This window comes from Macaca mulatta, chromosome 13 (genome assembly GCF_049350105.2).
Source record: "Macaca mulatta isolate MMU2019108-1 chromosome 13, T2T-MMU8v2.0, whole genome shotgun sequence".
Lineage (NCBI taxonomy): Eukaryota > Metazoa > Chordata > Mammalia > Primates > Cercopithecidae > Macaca > Macaca mulatta.
In genome coordinates, this window is record NC_133418.1 from 57484867 (window position 1) to 57508484 (window position 23618).

The 23618-nt window shown below is 38.0% G+C and overlaps 2 long non-coding RNA genes across 2 annotated transcripts in view; one reads left to right on the top strand and one right to left on the bottom strand.

The window, feature by feature from the left end:
• LOC144333599 (uncharacterized) overlaps window positions 1-23618 on the bottom strand; it is a 200146-nt gene that overhangs the window by 68702 nt on the left and 107826 nt on the right. The gene's annotated exons all lie outside the window — the stretch shown is intronic.
• LOC106992993 (uncharacterized) overlaps window positions 1-23618 on the top strand; it is a 46221-nt gene that overhangs the window by 8274 nt on the left and 14329 nt on the right. Inside the window, exons 2-4 of the long non-coding RNA XR_001439151.3 lie at window positions 11110-11267; window positions 15236-15290; window positions 17655-17712. This is a non-coding gene — a long non-coding RNA (uncharacterized LOC106992993). The remainder of the gene's footprint in view (window positions 1-11109; window positions 11268-15235; window positions 15291-17654; window positions 17713-23618) is intronic.

Sequence of the window (23618 nt, forward strand, 5' to 3'; positions counted from 1 at the left end):
CCAGATAATGAAGTAAAAGAAGTATTGTTGTGGAAAGAACACTGGGTGAATTGGAGACATTCTCTCACTAACTTGCTGATAAATGATCTGAACAGGTCAATCATTCTCTCTGTGTCTTAGACTGCTCACATGCCTCACTCAAAGAGTTATTGTAAGGATTAAATAAAATAATGTATGTGAAAGTGCCCAATATGTAGTATATTTTCAATAAATATTTGTTAAAGAAAAAAGTAGCATTGCGTTCCAATGTCAAAGATAAATTATTTTTGAATTATGACTTGGACAATATTTGTGTAATTATACACACAGAGGAATGTGGCTAAAGGAACAGAAGTGATTGCCTCAGTATTCTTCAATAATTATGTTACCTTACTTTAGATTTCCCCCACCTTTTTTTTTTTTCTGTCTTTTTTTTTTTTTTTTTTTTTTGTCTTTTCACCTACTTTGAAGAATATAGCTATTCAAAAACAGAATCCCGGGTAGAAATAAACCTTCTCTTTGATAAAACCCAGATGCACAGGACGAGATGCATTTCCTGTAGAGATTCATGCAGGGACCAAATGGTCTGGGAATTTTTCTCTCATAATTCCACCATGTGTCTGTTTTAGCTTCACTTGGCATGTAAAGATGGAGAGTGAACCTTTGTTCACATGTGTACTTGTGACAAGAGAATGGCTGAGAAAGGATTAGGCAGTTCAGCAGCTTCATCCAAGCCCAACCCCAGGTCTTAAGCAGTGACAATCAATGGAAACAGTTAACTGTGTTCTGTTGTCCAGAATAATTTTTAACATGGCAAGGGTGGAGGCAGGGGTTAGGGAGGATGAATCAAAATGATCTGGGAGTTTTAAAAATAAAAATATATGTTTTTCTTCATCAACCAAAATTTTAGATACTTTCTCAGGGGTGGAGGCAGGGAAATGAATATTTTCTAACATCTTTTCAGCAGATTCTGATACCTATTTTTTTCCCACTCACCATGAGAACTACCAGGCTAGTATATTAATTCCACCTATGATTTGACCTCACCCCATAGCTAGCATAGTATACCTCAGGCCACAGTGAGCTATAGTTGAGCACTGGCTGCCCCCGTTAGGCAGGGCTGCCATCCTTGACATCCCCTTGTGGGTCAGCATATGTTTTCACACTAGGCCTACTGCCCTCCTGAATGTAATTAAATCTGTTGTTGAGCTTCCGACCTGAGCTAGAAGGGATCCTGTCCTAGTGCTACTCTTTAGTTGTCTCCATCCTGGCCCACGCCCAGCCATGGCTCTCCCTACAAGGTGAGGAGTTCTTGGGGACAAGTGGACCTACCTGTCAAGCAGCCACCCTCCCTTTTGGCTCACTGCTTCCCAAACTTTAATGTGCTTATATGAAACACCTGAGGATCCTGCCAAGTGTAGATTCTAATTCAGGGGTCCAGAGTGGATCTGAGAGTCTGAAGTTTTAACAATCCCCTTGGTGCTGTGGACTACACTTTAAGCATCAAGGGACTACATCCTGCTCTAGGTACCAAGGCTGCTGGAAGTCTCTGAGCAGAGGATGCCAAGCTTGCATGGTTTCTCCCTGGGTCTCTCCTAAAGACAGACTGCAGACTGTGATGCCAGTGTGCACTCTATTAGGCTTGAGTGGTGGCCAAGGGGGTGCTTAGAGTGGAGGCCTTGTGGGCACAGGTTAGATGAGTGAGATACTTGAGTTACAGAATACATCCAGAGGTCAGAAGAGACATGGGCATCATGGGATTGACTTGAATTGGGATCAGAGGCCACATACAAACCAACTCACTCCATGTTACCATATTCTAACACAACATTTGAAGTAGTCCAAGAATTTTAAGTTAAAAATTGTCCTTTTCAGTTGTTAATTTACATAGGAGGATAGAATTTTACTTTAACCATTTTTTAGCTTGACTGTATACATTTTTAAACATGAAAACATAAAATATGTGGGCCTTCATTTCTTGCTGCAGGCCTCAAAATTGTTAGAAGTGCTCCTGTTGTAGGCACTTGATTATGTAACCTCCCTTTACCCTCTCATCTAGGTCATTTTGAGTGTAAACATCACATGACAGAAGTTCAGACTTTTTACTTGGATAGTTCTTTTGCATCTGCATGTGCTTCTTTCCTATGTTATTTGAATTCACTTGCCTCTCATGGACCTTTTAATATGTAGCTCAGGATTTTTTGAGACCATGAATATGTATATTGGACTATGTAATACTGAATTCTTTGGGATATGGAGCAGTCACAGTTTCTTCTGGTTAAGAATGTTTGCAAATGTGACTCCACAGTTGAATAACAATGAAATCCATCCAGTTAAAAAGGCTGGCTTGCAATGTTGTTTGGCTTGTTTTTGTTGTTGTTTTTCTTAACCCATTCTCCTATTCTATTAGCATAGCATAGTTTTACAAGTCCCTGGTCAAGAGTCAAATCTTAGCTGTACCACTGATAAGCGATTGAATTCTAACTTTTCCAGGCCTCAATACATTTTTGCCTCTAAATTAGAGATAGTAATGTCATCTCATAGAGTTATAAAGAGGGTGAAAGGATATAATACATATAAAAATATTCAGAACGGTGTCTGATACATAATAATCACTCAAATAATGTTTTCTATTATTTGTTCACATTTCATCTTGTTATTGAAGCTGCCTAAATGTTCTCTCATCCCATTGATTTTTCTCTTCTTCAGAGTCCTTCATCTTCCATCATCATTTTGCTATTTAAGTTTTGCTTGTTGTCTTAGTCTGTGTCTGCTGCTATAACAGAACACCACAGACTGGGTAATTTATAAAGAAAAGAATCTTATTTGGCTCATGGTTCTGGAGGCTGGGAAGTCCAAGAACATGACACCAGCTTCTGGGAAGGGTCATCCTAAGGCAGACGGCATGATATTGTGAGTGAGTGTGTGTGAGACAGAGAGGGAAGTTGGCTGAACTCATCTTTTTTTTTTTTTTTTTTTTAAATCAGAAACTCACTCCTGCAATAACTAACCCAGTCCCAGTCCTGTGATAGCAGCATTAATCCCTTCATGAAGGCAGTGCCATCATGGCCTAATCACTTCTTAAAGGCCCCACCTCTTTATACTGTTACAATGGCAATTAAATCTCAAAATGAGTTTGGAGGGGGCATTCAAACCATAGCATTTACATTCCATTTTTCATTATTAGTTTAATGTGTATGGATTTAAGAAAACTTTTCAAGGAAAATGGAAAGAGGAAATGGCTCAAAGAAAAAAGGGGTTGGAGTCACCAGATAGCAAGAGTTAGAGAAGAGAAATCACTCCATTTGCTGAGCAGGCATTGAGATGAAAGTACTGAGTATCATCTGGCAGAACTTGGTGGGAAGGCTGGCAAGTTTTTCCCATTGAGGAAGGGGGAAGGGTTACTTAAATTCAGTTAAGAGCTTCCTAGGCTTATCAGAGATAGGCTTATCTCTTTGTTCCTCCCTCCCTCCACCCCCACCCTGCCATTTCACCCAACCTTGGTAAACAATCTGAACATGACTATTATAAGGCTACACCCAGACAACAGTAATTGACAAAGGGATCATTAAGAAAAAAATAGGATTAGAGGGAAGGCTTTTGAAAAGGCATTAATTTGTATCCTGCATTCTCACTCACTGACAACTCCGTTAACTAATAAGAAAGGAGAATCTCAAGTCAGTTCCTTCCTACACTGTCACCCCTGTCTTTTCTCTCATTTGCTTAAGGTATCAAGTGGAGTCAACTTCAGCTGGAAATAGTGTAGGGCTTATTCTAGGCCACAACATGGGAGCAAAACAACCAGAGATTTAGCCAAATCCTAATTTATTTACCCCCTTCTGACAGAGAGAAATGTTTATGTTTATTTCCGAGGCTGTGCTATGATGTAGAGTTCAAGTGCTCTGACACTTTAACGCACCATGCAAGGTTAGCAGCCTGTTCACCCTTTATTAATTTGTTGGTGAATATATTTGGATTTTCACTTCATGCCAATAAATGCAAGAAGGGATGCAGTTTTGACATTGTTTCTTTACCCTTACACTCCATGTAAACCAAAAGTTGTCTATCTGGCAGCTTAGTGGCTATATGTAAAGCCCCTGTTTACTTAATCTGAATGTCCGTTTCATTTCTGCTTGGTTTGCAAAATAAATGAAATGAATGAGTGTGTCAGAATTAGAATTGTGAGAGTCTGAAAAAGACATTTGGGTCACTGAGTGACTAAAAGCACTCTCTGTTTACATGTTTCTTCAGTTTCTGTCACTGCAGCTGTGTCACAGCTTATAACAACTAATCCCTTTTTATTTATATTTTACTTTATTTTATTTTGTATTAAAGGCACTATTAAGCCACGTCTTCCAAATGTGTCTGAGGTTTCATAACTATCTTAATAGTGTATACACATTATAGTTATGGCAGAGAACTTTCTGCAAGTCTGGGTTTTGTTAAGAGTGACTTTAAGAATAATAGTTTATAGGACAATTAAAACGTGTTAATCTATATTTGAAAACTTGATCTGGTTAAAAATAGGTTCCCCGTCTGCTTATATGTGCCAGTTTTCTACATCGTGTAGCTGGGGTTTTCCTGAGAGGTGGAAAGAGCGGATTGTGGGAAGGGATGGCTGGAGAAAGCCTGGGAGCTAAGCTGATTTTAGGCCTTTGGGCTGAGGTCCTGTTAACATAACCTATGTTCTGCTTCAGGGGAAAATGACGCTTGGAAGGGTTGGAAATGGGGCTTGAGCGAGAACACTTTTCATGCTCAACAAAGCCTAACATCATTTTACTATACGATTTGAGTTACGTGCATGCTTTTAATAAACTGATCCTCACAAAAAATAAATAGATTTGTTCTGCTTAAACTGGCATACAAAGGGCTCAGAGGGAAAAAAACCCTTTAATACCTCTTGGGGATTGGAAGGTAACTTCACACTCCAGCTTCACGTTGGCAACGCGTGATAACAATTTGACAGGAAGTAAGTGGATTCTGTCCCAAGCCTTGGGAGTGGACTTGACCCTGAGCATAATGGTGTGAGTCTGAGGCCAAGAGCTTCCCGCCCAGCAGGGGGTAGCCAAGCGCCGGCGACTGGGCAGGAATTCAACCCCATAGGTTCCCATCTCTTCCCACCACCCACCAGCAACACAGCTCTCCCTTTCTAGAAACAGGATTTCCCCTCCGGGCTTAGATTCTTAACTCTAAAAAGAGCCTCTCACCTGAGGCCTTTACCTGAGAGCTGGAGCCTGTGCGATGGATTCTCTGGACAGGGACCCCAATGAACAGGTGGAAAAGTACATTTATCTGCCCAAGGCTTGGAATGAAAATTGGGGGTGGGGTGGGTGGAGGCAGGTTTTACTCTTCTTCAGATTCTTTTCTCTGTCTGCCAGTGGTAGAGGCTGAGTGTTGCTGGGATAGAAGAGAGATAGAGAGGTTAGGCCCTGGTTCTCTGTGTGGGGTGGTGTGCATGTGTGTATGGAGGGGTATGGGTGTGAGTGTGCTGTGTGTATGTGTAGAAAGCATGTGTGTAGGTGTGTTAGGAGTGTGTTTGTGTATGTGTGTGGCGTGTGTGGGGGGGCGTGGAGTGTGTGTGTGGATGGGTGTGTGTGGATGTGGGGGAAGGTGGGTGTATGGGTGTGTGTGGATGTGTGTGTGGGTGGGGAGTGTGTGTGTATGGGGTTGTGTATATGTGGATATGTGGGGGGAATGTGTGTATGGGTGGGTGTATGTGGGTATGTGTTTAGGGTGGATATGTGTGTGAGGAGAGTAAGTGCATGGGTGAGTATGTGTGTCTGTAGGTGGGTATATGTGTGGAGTGTGTATATCTGTGTGTGTGGGGTTTGTGTTTTGGGGGATGTATGTGGGTGTCTGTGTGTGGTGTGTATATGTGTGTGGGCGGTGTGTGTGGGTATGTATTATGTGGGGTGTGTGGGTGTGTATGTGTGTGTGGGAAGTATGTGTGTCTGTGTGGGTGTGTATGTGTGTGGGGTGTGTGTATATGTATGTAGGGTGTGTGTATGTGGATGTGGGTATATGTGGGTGTGTATGTGTGTATGGGGTATGTGTGTCTGTGGGTGTGTATGTGTGGGTGTGTATGTGTGGGTGTGCATGTGTGTGGGGTGTGTGTGGGAAGTGTGTGTATGTATGTGAGATGTGTGTGGGTGTGTGTATGTGGTGTTAGAGGAAGTGTGTATATGTGTGTGTTTATGTGTGTGTGTGTATGTGAGGGGTATGTAAGTGGTGTGCATGTATGTGAGTGTACATGTGGGTATGTGTGTAGGGTGTGTGTGTGGGGAGTGTGGATATGACTATGTGGGTATGTATGTGTGTGGAGTGTGTATGTGTGGGGAGAGTGTATGTGTGTGTGTGTGGAGGGGTGTATGTGGGTGTGTATGTGTGTATGGGAGAAGTATATGTGTGTGTTTATGTGGGTGTGTTTGTGAGTGAGGTGTGTGTGGGGAGTGTGTGTATGTATGTGGGGGTATATGTGTGTGTGGTGTGTATGTATGTTGGTGGGTGTGTATGTGTGGCGTGTGTGTATCTGTGGGTGTGTACGTGTGTGGGGTATGTATTGTGTGAGTGGGTATGTGTGTGGGGTGTGTGTCTGTGGGTGTGTATGTGTGTGGGGTATGTGTATATGTGGGTATGTGTGTTAGGTGTGTGTGTGGGGAAAGTGGGTGTGACTGTGGGTGTCTATGGGTGGGGCATGTATGTGTGTGTAGGGGGAGTGTGTGTATGATGTGTGGGTTGCTGTGTGTGTATGGGGGAAATATGTGTATGTGTTCATGTGGGTGTGTATGTGAATGGGGTGTGTGGGAAGTGTGTGTATGTATGTGGGGTGTGTGTATGTGGGTGTGGGTGTATATGGGCGTTCATGTGTGTGTCTGTGGGTGTTTATGTGTGTGTGGTGTGTGTGTCTGTGGGTGTGTGTGTCTGTGGGTGTGTGTATATGTGGGTGTGTATGTGTGTGTCTGTGGGTGTGTGTATATATGGGGTGTGTGTATGGGGGGGAATTGTGGGTGTGTGGGTGGTGTCAGGGGACCCTGGATGGAGCCCCAGGACAGCCTGCTGAGGGTGGAAGTCTGGGTGGCAGCTGCTCAGGTCTGACTGCTGGGCTGCAGGGAAGAAGGAAATGCCAGGCTGAACTCACAGGTAGGGAGGAGGAGAGGTGGGACAGTGACAGGTCAGTAAAGAAAAAGCATTCTGAGAAAAGCCTGTGCTCCTTACTGTATGCTGCAGGGGCTGAGCCTGCGTCCCTGCTGGCACCCGCTGGGAACCCCCTTTGCTGGGTCTCCCCAGCCTCACCTTGTTGCTTCTCACTGGGGCCGTTTTCGGTTGGCGCTGCTTCTCTTTGTTCTGTTGTCCCCCAGTGCAGTGAACCCTTACATTATGGGTTTCTGTTGTAGTTCTAACCTCTAATACACAACCATTACATCTTATCTCGTCTTCTAAATTACTCTAAAATCCAATTATAAAGCCCTCTCTCCTTCAAGAGCACACAACTTGCCGCATTACTGAAATGCTGGGCTGCTCTTTTGTTTTTCTAAATTAATAATAACTACCATTTTCCGTCTGCTCTTACCATGGGACTCTTTTTTATCACCACACAGCTTTCCAAAATGCATATTATGATTCCTTCTGCCTCTTTGCTGGGCTGCAAAAAAGCTAAGGATGATTTTCCAAATATTCATAAAAGATCTGTCAGTTGATTTTTAGTATAAAAACATTGAAAACTACAATCCTTAACGAAGAAAGCATTTTAATATTTATCAGTTAAAATTTCACTATTACTTTCTTTTGTATGGGCGAAATAGAAGTCTATCACTTTTAAGGTTTTAAGAGATTTGAATGAATTTTATGTGTTAGATAAATTTTTTATGGGTTGAAAACTCTTAGTTTCACTAAGATTTCAAAAGCACAAACGATATATAAAATCCAGGTCCCCTTGTGAGTTTCTTGAATTTACAGGAGGGCAGTGACTATTCTTAAATATACATTCAACTTCTACAAGTTACCAAAATATTTCAGGAAGAGACAACATGCCCAGAACATATAAGAAAAAGCCTTAACAGTGTCAGGAATATCCTCAAACACTTTTTCTGACAAAAGGGTAGTCGTGGTTTTCAATACTAGAAAATTGCTCTTAGGAAAATATGGTTATGTTCAAATTTGATATTAGAAAAAGAAACTTGACTTAGTATTTTATAATCACAGGCATGTAACTGAACTGTGATTGCTTTTCTTACTTGCAAATTCTTACTTTGGTCGTGTGGAAAAAGTATATTTGACATACCTAAGGCATCTGATTATGCAGTAACAAAATATGCTTGCTCTGTGATTATTAAAAATATGTGTATAGCTAATCAGCCACTCTGCTTTCAACTTCACGAGCTTGGGCAATGTTCAGTGGAGCTCTTCATTGTACCGTCTGTATTTATGAATGATTCTTTCTCATGCTCAGGCTTTAGCTGCTTAGGTTAAATATATTATAAAATGTAGGAAAGATTGGAAAAGTCCTAAATTACAAATTAAATTTCATTCAAACATTTAAATAATAACAACCTATCTAAGGATTTTGTGTAGTTATTGTGCCCTGAAGTTAAATCTCTACCCCCTTAAATATTAAATACAGGAGAAGCCAGTTGTTTCTTTAATAAGTTGGTTCTATTTAAGGGTTTTCAGAGGACAAAGTGAAGGCCAAGAGAGAAGATGGCATGCAACTGAAGCAGCACCACTTGGAATGTATAGGCTAAATAGATGAACCAGAAGGACATGCTAATCACCAAATAACATCATCAAATACAAAATATAGGAACATGATTATCATGAGCAACAACTCAGGGAAAAATGGACATCAGGAACAAGAAAATTATAAATGATACATAAAAAACAAAAATTGTAGTTTTTCATTCTTACAATATATATTACATATACAGTATCAAAACATATGCAAATACGCACTATATATTGTATGTTCTTTTGAGTTGTTTTGTACAAATAGACTCTATAATCTTAATTTAATCATAGTGGACACATCCATATTATCATTTAACATGTCAGCTCTGCATCCCAGCATAGCTATGTTTCCGTACCTCCCTCCCTTCTCTTTCCTTCTTTCCTTTTAAAAAAATTTTCTGTGAAAATAAGAAAACTTAAAGTTATTTTCCCTTGCACTTCTAAATTTTTAAAAAATTTAATTAATTTTGTTGTTGTTGTTGTTGTTGTTTGAGACTGAGTCTCCCTTTATCACCCAGGCTGGAGTGCAGTGGCAAGATCTTGGCTCACTGCAGACTCCACCTCTGGGGTTCAATCGATTCTTGTGCCTCAGCTTCCCAAATAGCTGGGATTATAGACGTGTGCCACCATACCTGGCTAATTTTTGTGTTTTTAGTAGAGACAGGGTTTTGCCATGTTGTGCAGTCTGGTCTTGAACTACTGGTCTCAAGTGATTCCCCACCCTAAGCCTCCCAAAGTGCTAGGATTACTGATGTGAGCCACAGTTCCCGGCTGTACCTATAAATTTTAAATATTATCTTTTAGTTTCAGTGCAGGCTAAACATCACTAGTTTTGTTGGATTGTATCTAGCGTAATTCACGTATTAGTTTAAAATGTAGATGTTTTAAGAATTGACATTATCTACTTTATGTACTCAAGCATTCTACTAATATATTCTTTGAGGCTCTTCAATCTTTTATTTCTAATTTTTAATACATTTCTAGTTAATAAGTCAAACTTTTACCATTTGAACAAAACAGATTCAATTAACATAATTCCAATATATGGGCAGCCCTTGTAGAATTGATTTCCTTTTTTAAACCAAGAGTGCATCTCCTGTCATGTGTGAGTGTTGTGTAGCAAACTTAAAAAGAAACATTTGAATTTATGTCGCCTTTTTTTCATACTTTATGGGTCTTCATTTTTTTAAATTTAAATTAAGATTTTGGGGGTTTGTTAGCAGGTTAATGTATGGACTATGTGATCTCTAAGCTCTTTAAAATAATCTATTAAGCAAATAAAAACTGACTCTGTGATACATGACATTTAGAAAATAGTTTCTGGAAGATAAACCATAGTGCCCTAATTTATAAGCTACTTCGAGCAGGTCTTTGAGGCTTTGTGTCAATTTGGAGACAGACCAGACCTTGGACCACAAGAGCACCATTTGGGGTGACGTATCAGTAAATTACTTTTCAGTACCCTAGAGGACCAGAAGAGTTAATGCAGCTTCCAGGAAAACAAAACATCTGGCGGTGTAACTCAGGTGGGATGGCCGGATTGGATTTGTCATAGGCATGTCTCAATTGTGACTTCAGGGTGTGAGCTGTGACAGTGCATCAGGGCTTCTCTTCTCTTCTCTTCCACCCGCTATGTTTCTAGGGGACTGAACATCAGTTCCCCTCCCTGCAGAGTTGAAGCACTGGGAGATTATTATGGTCTTAAAAGTGAAAGCCTATAATTTAAGGTCGTAACACCATCTTTAAAATGGAGATTGAAATACAGCGATATAAAATACATAAAGCGTCAAGATGTAGCAAATGTCTCTTCCCATTGGATTTTTCCATTTACAAGAGGGTAGTAATACCATGTATATTTTCTCGAAATATATAGTATATTTTCCATATTGATTGTGTAGCTTTTTTATTTAAAGTGGAGCTGGTGCCCTGATAGACCCAAATTCCTTTCAATGCCTACTAAATAAAATGTTTTGGCACTTAAAAAGAAAGATAAAATAACACAAAATAAAATTTTTAAAGCCTAGAAAAGAAGGCTCCAACTTTCTAATATATCAAATATTTACTAAGATATCAAATATTTCTAGAAAATAACATCTTGATGAGCTGGTTATAAATGAACATGTGGATTGTGTTTTCCTTAATATACCAATAGTTTATCGTGGCAGAAATAAATGCTAAGAACAGAAAGGATCCCCAGTGCTAGATCCTTGACTTTGAGAGCAAAGGAGCTCAAGACATTCAGCAAATTCAAAACATCCCCTTTACCCACCTTTTAAGATTATGTTTGTACAGTTATTTCTTATGACATTTCAAAGCTTCTTCATAATTCTAGGTATTGATTTGAAAATGCCAGTTTTCAATACTAAATAATGGTGGAATAAAATTTTCTGTGAATCAATTTTTCAGCCACAAGAGGACAAACACTGTATGGAAAATGATTCTACTTTCACCAGGAAGGAAATGTCATGGGCCTCCGAATTGGGAGGGGGAAAAAAATCTTGCAGCAGTGCCTATTGGAAATTACCAGGAATAAATATCTTTGTTTTCTTGAAATAAAGTTCAAGGTAACATTTAAATGAATAATTATTTACCATCTTGTTAAATGCAGGCGTGTATGGTGGGCACCATCTATTAGTATAAAAGCTTTTTCTGCTTAGAATTGCTCATTAGCTTTTTTGTAGGCTGTACTGGTTTTAAGATTCAGATTCAAAATCTCCTCTGATTTTGCTGTTCCATTTCTGGCAGCTGGCCAGTGGCAGATATGCATAATATTTCACTGTTAGACCTTGCAAACATTATATCCTGCTGTGCTAAAGAAAACATTGTGTTTCTTACCACATGAAAATAATCCATCACTTTTCAATCAGCACACAAAAAAAGCTCTACCTGTTTTTTCCATCAGACTCAAGAAAAATTAATGGCCCCAATGTGAAAGGTGGACCCTCCATACATGATCCATTAAAGTGCAAACTAATCAAAATATATCTAGCATCTGATTTGCTAAGCAAGATGGAACAAAAGAGTTGCGATGAAAAAAATAGATCCTTCTAAGACCCATACAGCCTTGTTCTATCAGTATTAACCTTATTTATTTTAAATGTGGGAGAACATAAATAAAAAATCATGAAATGAATCCGTTGAATTCAATCAATTCAAATAGACACTGTATTTATCTGGAAGAGATGGCTAAAGATACTTCATGTGGACTGGAAGAAATTTTTATAATAAAAATGTTTTTTAAAAAGTAAAGAAAGACAGATTATAAATCCCCCAGTGGGCCACTAGGCAACACAATATATTAAAGTAAAATTTTCTTTGGGAGTGAAAAAAATCAGTATTTTGTCAACTTGTTCATGCCTTTAAAAATAATTTCATGCCTTTTGCAATGCTGATGTTGTAGCTAGTTTTGAGTGAGGCATGAGGACTTCCCTTTCTAGAGCCCTACAACTTTTGTAACAATATTCTAATCAGAGAGATATCAGCCATATCAATGGAGTGCCAATTAAAAAACAATCCATTTTATGACTTTTAAACACATTTGTTGCAATTGCTTGGCCTTCTTTACTACTGCCTGGTTCTGGGAAATTATTTTCAATTTCTCTCTCCTTTTCTTTCTTTCTTTCTTATTTTCTCTCCCTTGCCCCCCTCATTTATTCTCACTTTCTTGTGGCATGACCTGTGTCATATATAGTTTAATGAATGTAATAAAAAATACAGACAATGGAATGTAATGCTAATACTAAGAAGGTATCTATGATAGCAAATAATTTTACACAAAAGTATATTTTTATATTTTTGTAACCTCAGGTTTAGAATTCCACACTGCATTTTTAACTAGTATTCCAGTTTCTGTCTTCTTTTTTTCCATCTCAAATCCATGTTGAAACAGTCTTTACACTGGTCTTTCTAAAGCATAACGGTATTTATATCCCCTCTCATATCACAGTCTCCCTTTAGTTGATGTCCATTGAATGAGAGAATAGAGTTTCAGAGTTGGAAGGCTCAAATATAATCATTTCACATATGAGCAAACAAGCTTAGGGATTTTAAGGGATTTGTCCAAAGACACGCAGTTTGTGAATGATAGCTCTGGAATCTTCAGGAGCCTCAGTACAGCACTTTCACCACTACACAAGTGGTTCTCTCCTAGAGTAGTGCTTCTCAGACTTTAACTGGTATGCAGATGATCTGAGGATCTTGTGAAAATACAGAATCTGATTCAGTAGGTCTGGGGTTGGGCAGAAAATCTGCATTTCTAAGAAGGTCCTAGAGCATGCCCATGCTGGTTTGGAGACCACACTGAGTCGCAAGGACCTAAGAACTCTTTCAAATTCTTACACTGGTTTTCAAGGTGCTTTAAAGTGTAGTCCTGTGTCCCACTGTCCTGTACGAACACTCCAATATAGTTATGCAGAGTACTTGCTAGCTTATTGAATACCTTTTGAGTATTCTGACTCTTTTTTATTTATTCATCCTCCCACCTCTCTCTGCTTCTTTGCAATTGCATGTCTACACTTCCTTTCAATAGCAAAGTTATATCCCATCTTCTCCATAAAGACTTTCTCATGACCAAACATAAAATGATCTTTGTGTCCTCTGATTATCTCTATCACTCCTTAAAAGCTTAATAAGTCAATAGCTACTTATCAAATAAAAGAACAAAACACATGTATAAGTGAATCAAATAGCAGCAGTGAACGAAGGGCATTCAGTTGTACAAGGCAAGAGAAACTGAAATTCCTGAGATCTGCGGAAAACCTCAGAATTAATAAAAAAGGTTTCCTCCTTTTCTTGACTACACCTTGTGCTAAAAATACTTCTGGGTTAATTGCAGAAAATGAAGCTTAGAAGACTGTGAATTGTCATAGGGCAAGGATCATCAACATTTGTTGTAAAGAACCAGATCGTATATGATCATGTCAGCTGCATGGTTTCTATGGCAACTACTGAACTCTGCCATTATGGTAGGAAAGGAGCCATTGGTAATACGTAAACAAATGGATGTGGCAGTGTTCAATAACACTTTGTTTACAACAAGAGGCAGCAGCCAGATTGGCCTGCCTGTAGTCGTTTACCAATCACTATCATAGATGATAATCAAATCTATATTAAATAAGGAATGAGAAGGACTTATTGAATCCACAGTTGTTAATTGTAGCTTAACTAACTCTGTAATGGGGAGCAAATCTTAAGAACTGGGTCAGTCCAGGGCAGAGAAGAGATGCACTGGGCAATGCAAGAAATCCAAGAGATTTTTCAATGAAATAATCTTTGATGGAGCCCAATCCAAATCATATTTATAACACACCCAAACTCAATTTTCAAAATCCTACTACCTTGACATAAGGGTGTGACACATAGGTCATATAATTGGCAGCACCCTGTTAGAAATGTAGAATCTCAGGCCTCATCCTTACACATTACCATTAGTGCAATCTGAATCTCACCAAGATCCTCAGATGATTCTTATGCACTTTACAGTTTGAAATCCCAAAATGAGGTATGTCAGTGATCTGCATCAGAATCCTATGGGAGCTGGGAAAAATGTCAGTTTTGGTCCAATCCCAGACCTACTTAATCAGTGTCACTGGGGATGGTACCCCAAGTTTTTAAAATATAAATCCACGTTGGAACTCTAAAACTATTGATTGTGAGCTACAAGATTGACACTAGTTGTTTCCATTCCATCCCTTCTGGCTTCATTTTTTTTGGCAGCTGTACTTGTTTTGTTAATCTCTTTCCTATTCTCTTTTATAATTTTTAAAAATAAAATTTTTTTACGGATACATAGTATTTATACATATATATGAGGCACATGTGATATTTTGTTACATGCGTAGAATGTGTAATGATAAATTATGGAATTTGGGGTATCTATCACCTCAATATTCATTTCTATGTGTCAGGAACATTTCAAGTCCTCTCTGTCAGGTATTTTGAAATATACAATACATTGTTGTTAACTATAGTGACCCTACTCTGCTGTCACTGTTCCCTCTTCCAGCTCTGAATTATTTGCTTTTCTTAACATAAGAGTAACCTTTATTTTTTCTTAATTTTTGGTCAACAAGAATATATGTCCATAAAATGATATGAAGACTATTTTATTATCTTACCAGATGGTACCAAGGTTCCCTTGTGGAGATGATTAAGTCTGTTTGGGAGAAGCTTTTGATAAGCCACTTGGAGTATAGCACTGCAAAGGCATGCTCAAATAATAACATGGTGATTAAAATGTTTTCTAAAAATGGGAAGACCTATTAACTGCATGACCTTTTGTTTTTGCCTGGGAATATACAGGTTTGGGGTGGAGGCCAATTGCTTTGGAAACTTGTATACTTTGTTCTACTTTTTCTTCCATAAAATGCTGGTTCAGTAGAAAAAAAAAATCTCAATTGTATTAAGGGAGACAGGACTTTGGAGTGTGGCAAGTGTCATGTGGTTGTAAGATATGTGATACAAAGTATCCTGATCGTCCTGCAACATCTTCACCAAAGTCTCCACTGCTTACTATGACTCTGTTTTCTTACAGGGCTTTTCTGGAGTGAGGGAGCAGACTGAGGGAAGAACCAGAAGGCTGCCAAAATGTAAGTCATGGTGGATATGATAGACAAAACGACCGGAGAATAAGAGGAAAGCTGACATCAAGGAAATATGAATATCTGTCGAGAAGATTAGGGCCACCCTAATAATGTGTTATTAATTTGCACATTTTAAGAGGAATTTACAAATCCCTCGTTGCATCAAAAACATCCGTCCTTGGGCCTATTCCCATATATTCTCATTCAGTTGGTCTGGAGTGAGACCCAGACATTCAACATTTTTTCAAGATCAGGTGAATCTGAAAGGTGCAGCCAAGATTGAGAACTAAAGTGAGGAATCTAAAATAATCCAAGCAATGCATGTTACAACTGATAAAGTAGAAAAGTACATACAGATACAATTCCTTTCTCTTTTTTGTCTCTTTTCTTTCTTTCATCACACAAATGATTTTTAACTATTGTTCTGATAGTTTTTATTAATAAGCACTCAATAAATGTGTTGCATTCCTAACAAAGAGAGAAAAATAACATGAACCTAATCAATTAGTATAGATTTATCTAAAATATTGTAATCTATGGCTTCTTGATTATTAAAGAAAATAAATAATATAAATTTAGTAGTAATAGAAATATATGCACATCTGGCTTGACAGTTTTGTGAATATATATTAGTCTACATTATGTTTGAATAGCCTTTCTTTACCAGGTTAGTAAATTTCTCACAAACCTTTTTTAAGAGTCATTTTATTTTAGTGTAGGTGTTGAGGGCTTGGGATATTTTGAAAAAAATAGTACATTTAAAATGTAGACATTCATTCAATGAGTATTCTTAAACTGCTCTGTAATAACTCAACATGGTAAAGGCTACAGAGAAATGGGAAGGAAGTTCAGGTGAGGTTGAGAAGACTAAAGGTAAGCTGTATAAAGAAAAAAAAATCATTGGTAATAAATAATTCATTAATAGATCGACTCATAGAGATCACCACCGAGTCAGCAAATCTGCAGCTAGGATTAACTGACTGCTGTGCCACAGGGTTGGCATAGCTGGGATTGACTGACTGCTATGCCACAGGGTTGGGCTGAGAATAGTAGGGGGGGTACTAAGTTGGATACTCCAGAAAAATCTCTCCTTATATAGCTCTTCTAGCATTGGAGAGAAAATCAGAAAAATAATCTAAGGCCTTAATTTAGCACAACATTACCGGCTGGTTATTCGAAACATCCCCATGGTCAAAGAGTTTACCACAAGCGTCTTTACATAGCTATGTTTTTAGTGCTATGGTTGTTTACTTGAGAAAAGTCTTCCTAATATCCTAATTGTGTCTATATTGACATAATAGTATTGGTTTATTGAACTCATCTCTTTACATTGATAGCCTTTAATAGAAAAACATGTATCTATATATATTCACCAAAGATTAATACACTATATTGTAACCAGTCCCATTAGAACAGATAACTATGCTCAAAAAATTTCAAGAAAGTGATTTATTTATTTTAACAGTTTCACTGAAGTATAATTGACATTCAGTAAACTGTATGTATTGAAAGCGTGCAATTTGGTTTCTGACATGTTATACACTCATGAAACTAACTGCAATCAAGATAACAAACATATTCATCATTCCCAAGAGTTTCCTCATGCTCCTTTATAACCACTCATGCACTCCACTTCCTTGCTGAAATCTCTGCACTGGTTTCTGCCACCATAGATATCAGTTTTGTCTAACTTCTTTCACTGAGAATAATTATTTTGAGATACATCTTTGCTATTGCATGGATCAATCATTCATTCTTTTCTCGTTCTGAGTAGTATTTCATTAGATGCACAATTTGTTTACCTGTTCCCTTGTGAAGAAGAAACATTTTGGCTGTTTATTTTTGCCAATTGCAGATAAAGCTACTATGAATGTTTGTGTCGAAGTCTTTGTATGGACACCTGCTCTCATTTCTTGGGTTCATGCAGAGAACTGGAATGCTGGACTGCCTAGTAGCTGCATGTTTAACTTTTAAAGAAAGTGCAGAACTATTTTCCAAAAATGCTGTAGCATTTTACTCTTGCGCTTCACTCCCCTGCAGAAGTCTCTGCACTGTTTGTAAAATGTAGGTCACTGCTTGCTGTGTTTAAGAGTTTCAGTTTCTCCACATCCTCAACAACATTTCATATGGTCAGTATTTTTAATGTTGACCATTATAATAAGTATATATATATATTTTAGTGGAACTTCAGGTGAGTGATTTTAAAGACTTCCTTGCTAGGAAATAGGAAAATAAGAAAAATGCATTCAGTCCTCTTTTTCTTTCTGCACTGTCTTAGATATTTCAGGTTCGGTATCTGTTCCAAAACCTTTCTCTCTGCTCTACCATGGCCAAAAGAGTTCATTCACCTTTCCCCTTTGACTCTTGCAGACAATTGTGTGCCTTTAAAGGAAATAACAACAAGAATTAGGAGCGCCCTGGAGGCAAGGTAAAATTTGGCCTGTGTAATCAATCATATCTGCTTCACTGAACCATAATGACTGTGTACAGGAAGACATCTTCAGTGGGGCAGACTTGTTTCTATGAAATCCTTAACATTTTGTGGGAGAGAAAGCAGTTTTATAGTTAGCTTTTAACATGCTCAGTCATAACTACTTTTCTTGGGCATAGGTGAGTTGTATTGGTGTGCAGTTATGGTAATATGTCAAAAAATAAAGATAAGTACGTCAGTAGAACAGCTGGCCTATTTTAAAAATAGTGTCTTTAATAATTCAAGCTAAGAAATAGGCTCAATTGTGTAATATCCAACATCGCAATAACCATTTACAAATGGTGAATTGTGGCAGCTGCCCTCAGTTTCCTCCAGAATTATTTCCCTCAAATCAAGTAAAGTCAAAGATTCGGAGATAGATATATGACCTTGAGGAACAATTTTCAGGAAACACAAAACAAACAATATACTAGTGTCTGCAACTAGGGAAAAAAGCTGTAATGCTGTAAGGAGTCACCAAACTATAATGGTAGCCAATAAAAGTATTACAAATGCCAAGCAGATGAAGCTTTGTAAAGTAAGTCACTTTATCATCTAGTTCTTTAGTTTCTGTTTTCATTGAAGTTCAGACATGCAGCAAGTATTTTAGTTAACTACTTAGGAGGTGATATTAAGTCTCTATAATACGTGACTTTCTTTGCACACATTTCCCATAAGTCATTCCAAACTACTTTCATACAACGTAAAGGAGAAATTGGGAAAATCTTCAGTCAACCATCACACCTTAGAAAGTGATCCCTGAATTCGAATGTCCATGTTATATACTGAATAGTATGACCTATCAGAGGAAATACATGAGTACCTAATCTTGAGGAAGATTATGGTCTTGATGATGAAATTGATGAGGGTGAAGAAGTTATTCATGATGATGATGATGACACTACTACTACCAATGATCATAGCACCTCACATTTTCAGGGTGCATACTCTGGGCCAGTTTTGCATACATTATCTCATTTAATCTTTTCAAAGCCCTGTCAGGTTGGTCATATTATTATCTCCCTTTTACAGGAAAGTTCACTGAAATAAATTACATAGGCAGTATAGCACTTGTAAGTTCTCTCCATTCTAGTCTTGTCTCTCTGTTACCACAAAAATTAATGGAACTTAGTTATAGTAATTGTTATTAACAGAAAAATTGGAGGACAGACAGTGTGCAGTTTGGTTGGAGGAAGAGCTCGACAGCTCTCCACCTGGATAACAATCAGTTAATGGATGTAGATATCAGGAATAAGGGAGAAAGCTCTTCAAGCTGCAGATCATTATGCAGCAGCTCAGCATGTTTATTAATCATTGTGCACAATTAAAATGCCATTTCATCCCTCTAATTAAAACAAGTAGTTCCCTGAGGCTAGCACCTGAACTAATGAAGCCTGGTTGCCTAAGGATCTCACTCAGGGAAGGGAATTAAACAATGGAGGAAGCAGTATGTTTACCAGGTTGCCCAGACAACGTCAAACTGTATATGACATCATGAGCGAGTGGACCAGTTGAGACTGTAATTTTAAAGAGCCAGAGATGCTTCTTTTTCTGAGCAAAATCTGGATTTCAATATTGAAATTTTTCTAAATTTGTAATCGGTTGGTATCAATATACCTGAATTAGAATGTCCATGTTATGTAGTGAAAATCATGACCTCTAAGAGGACAAGCATGAGGATCTAATATTGAGCAAGCTAAAAATGTTAGGTGCCATTATCATTAGTGATAGTATTGTCATCATCATTATCATCAATAACTTTTTCACCCTCATCATCAAGACAATTGGTATGTTGATACCAACCAATTGTATACTGTACAATAAATTCTAAATTTTCTTTCTTCTTGGTATGTGGAATGGGTATCTTGATGTTTGGAGAGAGGATTTGGAGGAATTCTCCATTGGCATCTAGGTATTTGGGAGGCTGAAGGGATTTTTGAAATCGGTTGACTCTAGAAATAAAAGGGTATAGATAGGTTATGGAGCCACAATTTAAAATAGAGGGTAGATAAATGGGCTAGATGAAAGAAAACCTAGGATTCAATCCCAGTATTGCCACTTGAACTGAATGACCCTGAACAAAGTCCTTAGAAAATAGAAGGACTGAACTAGGTAATCATCAAGTTTTCTTCTAGTTCCAAAATTCTATGGCTTTGTGGTAATTTGTGATTAACATAACAGTGCAAAGAGATTTCATTGTATCCCAGTTCCCTTACAAGTTTGGCTGAATCAAGTCTTACTTATTCTTTCCTTCTAATTCCTGTTCAGCTCACCAGCATATCTTTGGTGTCTGATACTATACTTGGCATATAGAAGTTGCTTAATTAAATATACATGGAAAATATCAATCAGGTTAAACCTACAGATCTCAGTAATACACAGCTTTCAGTGCCTTGCTTCAAATATTTAGGAGCAACCCTACATATGATTCTGCATTATTTATCTGAGAAGTGGCAAACCTGAGGGTTATGAAAGCTGCTTTCATTTCAGCCCATCTGTGAACTCAGTTTTGTACAATTCTGTACTTGAAAGCTGTGGTCTCATGTTGCCTCCTCTTGTACTAGGCAAGAAGCCATGGCTTATTCTTCCCGTTTTCTACCTGTCATCCCTTTAGTCGCCTTGATTCCCTGATATCCCAGAAAAATAGTCATGCCTGGAAGTTGGAGGAACTTAGGAGCATTGGTTTTTTTTTTTTTTTTTTTGGAGATGGAGTCTTGCACTGTGGCCCAGGCTGGAGTACAGTGGCGTGATCTCAGCTCACTGCAATCTCCACCTCCTGGGTTCAAGCAATTCTCCTGCCTCAGCCTCCTGAGTAGCTGGGACTACAGTTGCATGCCGCCACACCTGGCTAATTTTTTGTATTTTAGTAGAGATGGGTTTTACTGTATTGCCCAGGCTGGTCTTGAACTCCTGAGCTCAGGCAATCCACCTGTCTCGGCCTCCCAAAGTGCTAGGATTATAGGCATGATCCTCTGAGCCTGGCCGGAGCATTGGTTCTTATTTTTTATGGGTCATAGAGTTTCATGAAAATCTGATAAATTTCATGAAATCTTTCATCAGAAAAATGTGTAGCATGATTTTGCAAACAATTGTGGGTTATGAGGTTCACAGAGTTTTGGAAGCTCATCTGTGGAGCTCAGGTTAAGAACTCTTATTTTAAAGCGTTATGTAAGAATTTCTAACAGTCCTTTAGGGGTCCTATGTCTCTCCTCCCTTCTTGCCTCCCTCCAGCATGTGAAGAAAGATGGCCAGCTAACAGAAAAATAGGTTTTTTTGTTTGTTTGTTTCCTTGTTGCTGTTTTTTTTTTTTTTTTTGGTAGAGACAGAATATGCATGTGCATGTCAATGGCAAGTTGTTCTTTACAGTGTGGCCAGTAGGCTCCAGAATGAGGCATAATGATTTTAGTTATTTCCTCTTCTACCTTCTTTATTTATAACCAGGCATCTGGCTTTGATGTATTTACTTTAAACAAAGTAAAAGGACAACAGCGAGGTGGTAATACTCACACTAGTAAAAAATAGGCAAAGCATAGAAAAATATTAGGGCCTTCATTTTCTCACACTGTTCATCCTATTCTTCAGGCGAGGAATATGTTGGTAACTGGAAATTACAAGCTCAAGTTATCCGACTTATGAATCTAAGAATTTAATCTTTCTGTTTTTGAAGAATTGTTCATATGTTGAACCTAAATCTTTCTTTCCAAACTGAAGTTCAGTTTCTCTTGTACATCATAGTAGGAAATGTAACTTGGTCAATAAGACATCCAGAAACTAGCAGAAATCAGCCAATAACTCAGATTTAAGTGGCATGATAATTGGGTTTCCTAAGCATTTTTTGGTATTAAAACAAGTTAATCAACCATAAAACACAAACTCATCAGAATCTAAGGTCTTATTCAATTAACTTCTGGCCTCAAACACTTAAGTGTTTTTTTTTTTCTTTCTTTCAAATCATTATGTCATATTTTGCCAAGAGAGAAGGGATGGTCTGGAGTGAAAAATTCCAAAGATGGAATAAGAGCCAATCCTTTTAAACTGTATCATTTTATCCATGATTATTATTTTTAGTAAAAATAAAAACAAAAGTTTTCTTCTTGCCCAGAAAGGAGATGAAATCTTAAACTTACAAGTTGAAACAGAAGGACTGAAGTTTTATAGTTTTTTGTTTGAAGTGACCCTTGTATTCTTATATTTACTCAAAACATTGGATAAACTAGAAATTTGGGAGGCAAAATAACTATTAATATAATACCATCAACACATGATTTTCTGCCTAGATACTTTATTTTAAGTTGATTTACAACTGCTTAAAATCTTTTCTTGGTATGAAGGTCATAAATTAATGGTTAAAATAGGCAAGTGTAAACCTTTACTAGTCCAAATCACAGCTTTAGCTTAAGCTTTCCTGGATGTGAGCCTATAAGTTGCCAAACTACTGTGGTAGAGTTAAGAGAGAAAAGGAGGCTTTTTCCCCCTTTTTATCAGACAAAACTGTGTTAAAATCCCATATGCCATATATTTAGCTATCTGACCCTGGGTAAATTATTTAATCTCTCTGAGCCACGGTTTTCAGCTGTAAAGCAGTAGGAAAAACATTCTTCTGATAAGGTTCATGGTAGGCACACTGATTTAAAAAATCAGTTATTTCCCTATTCCTTGAATTGTTATTACACTTGGATGGTGTCACTATGACTACAAAGGTAGCAGAAAAAAATGCAATGACTCTATGAGATAGTTAAAAGATCAGGAAAGGCAGTGGGTCAAAATTTTGGTAGACAACTCAAGAGTTAGGACATAGCACAATCTGCATTGCTTAACACTGAGACCATGTTCTGAGAGATGCATTATTAGTCCATTTTGATATTGTACAAACATCATAGAGTATCCTTACAGAAACCTAGCTTGTGTAACCTCCCACACACCTAGGCATACAGCCTGTTGCTCTTAAGCTACAAAACTGTGCAGCATGATACTATACTGAATACTGTAGGCAACTGCAGCACAATGGTAAGTATTATGTGTATCTAAACATAGACAAAGTAATGCATTGCATGAGGACTCTATGACAGCTATGACATCATTAGGCAACAGGAATGTTTCGGCTTCATTATAATCTTATGAAACCATTATTGTATATGAGATTCATTGTTGACCAAAACACCATTATGTGGGGCATGACTGTAACTGGCTTCTAGATGTGAGAATGGGCCACTGGGCAAGAGTACTCTTTGGTGTCTATGGTCAGGGTTGGCAACGAGAAATCTAGGGGGTTGAGTATGGCTGGTTAAGTCTCAGAGCATCATGTGGCCAGCCAGGGAAGGAATAAAGGAGTCAAATATTCATTCATTCATTTACTCAAAACTAAATACTAAGAACCTGCACTATTTCTGGTAGTGGAGTGGTTTATTGTCTAGCTGGGGAGACAGAAAACATACACACATAAATTATAATGCACTATGATAAGTGTTAGAGATATTAACAAAGTCTTTTGAGAACAGAGAGAACAGAGCACTTAACATTTGAGAAGTTGAGAGAGGTTCTTGGCTCACTAAATGTTTATGCAATGAGGGAGGAATATTTAGTCTGGGTGTTAAAGGATGAGTAGAAGTTTGCCAAAGGGAAGATGCAGTAAAAGAAAATTGTAGTTTGAGGGAAATAGAATGGATGTAGCTTGAAATTATAATGGTCTGATGTATAAAGGGAATGATGCCAAATTTAATAGACAGTGAAGAAAGTTGCATAAAGAGGGAGGTGAGCTCAGATTGGGAACGTTTTTAATATGCTGATTCTACTTATATTGTGTAGGTAAATGGAGAGCTATCAGAGGTTTGCTGAAGTGTTGGATGACATGATAAGTTGGTTTT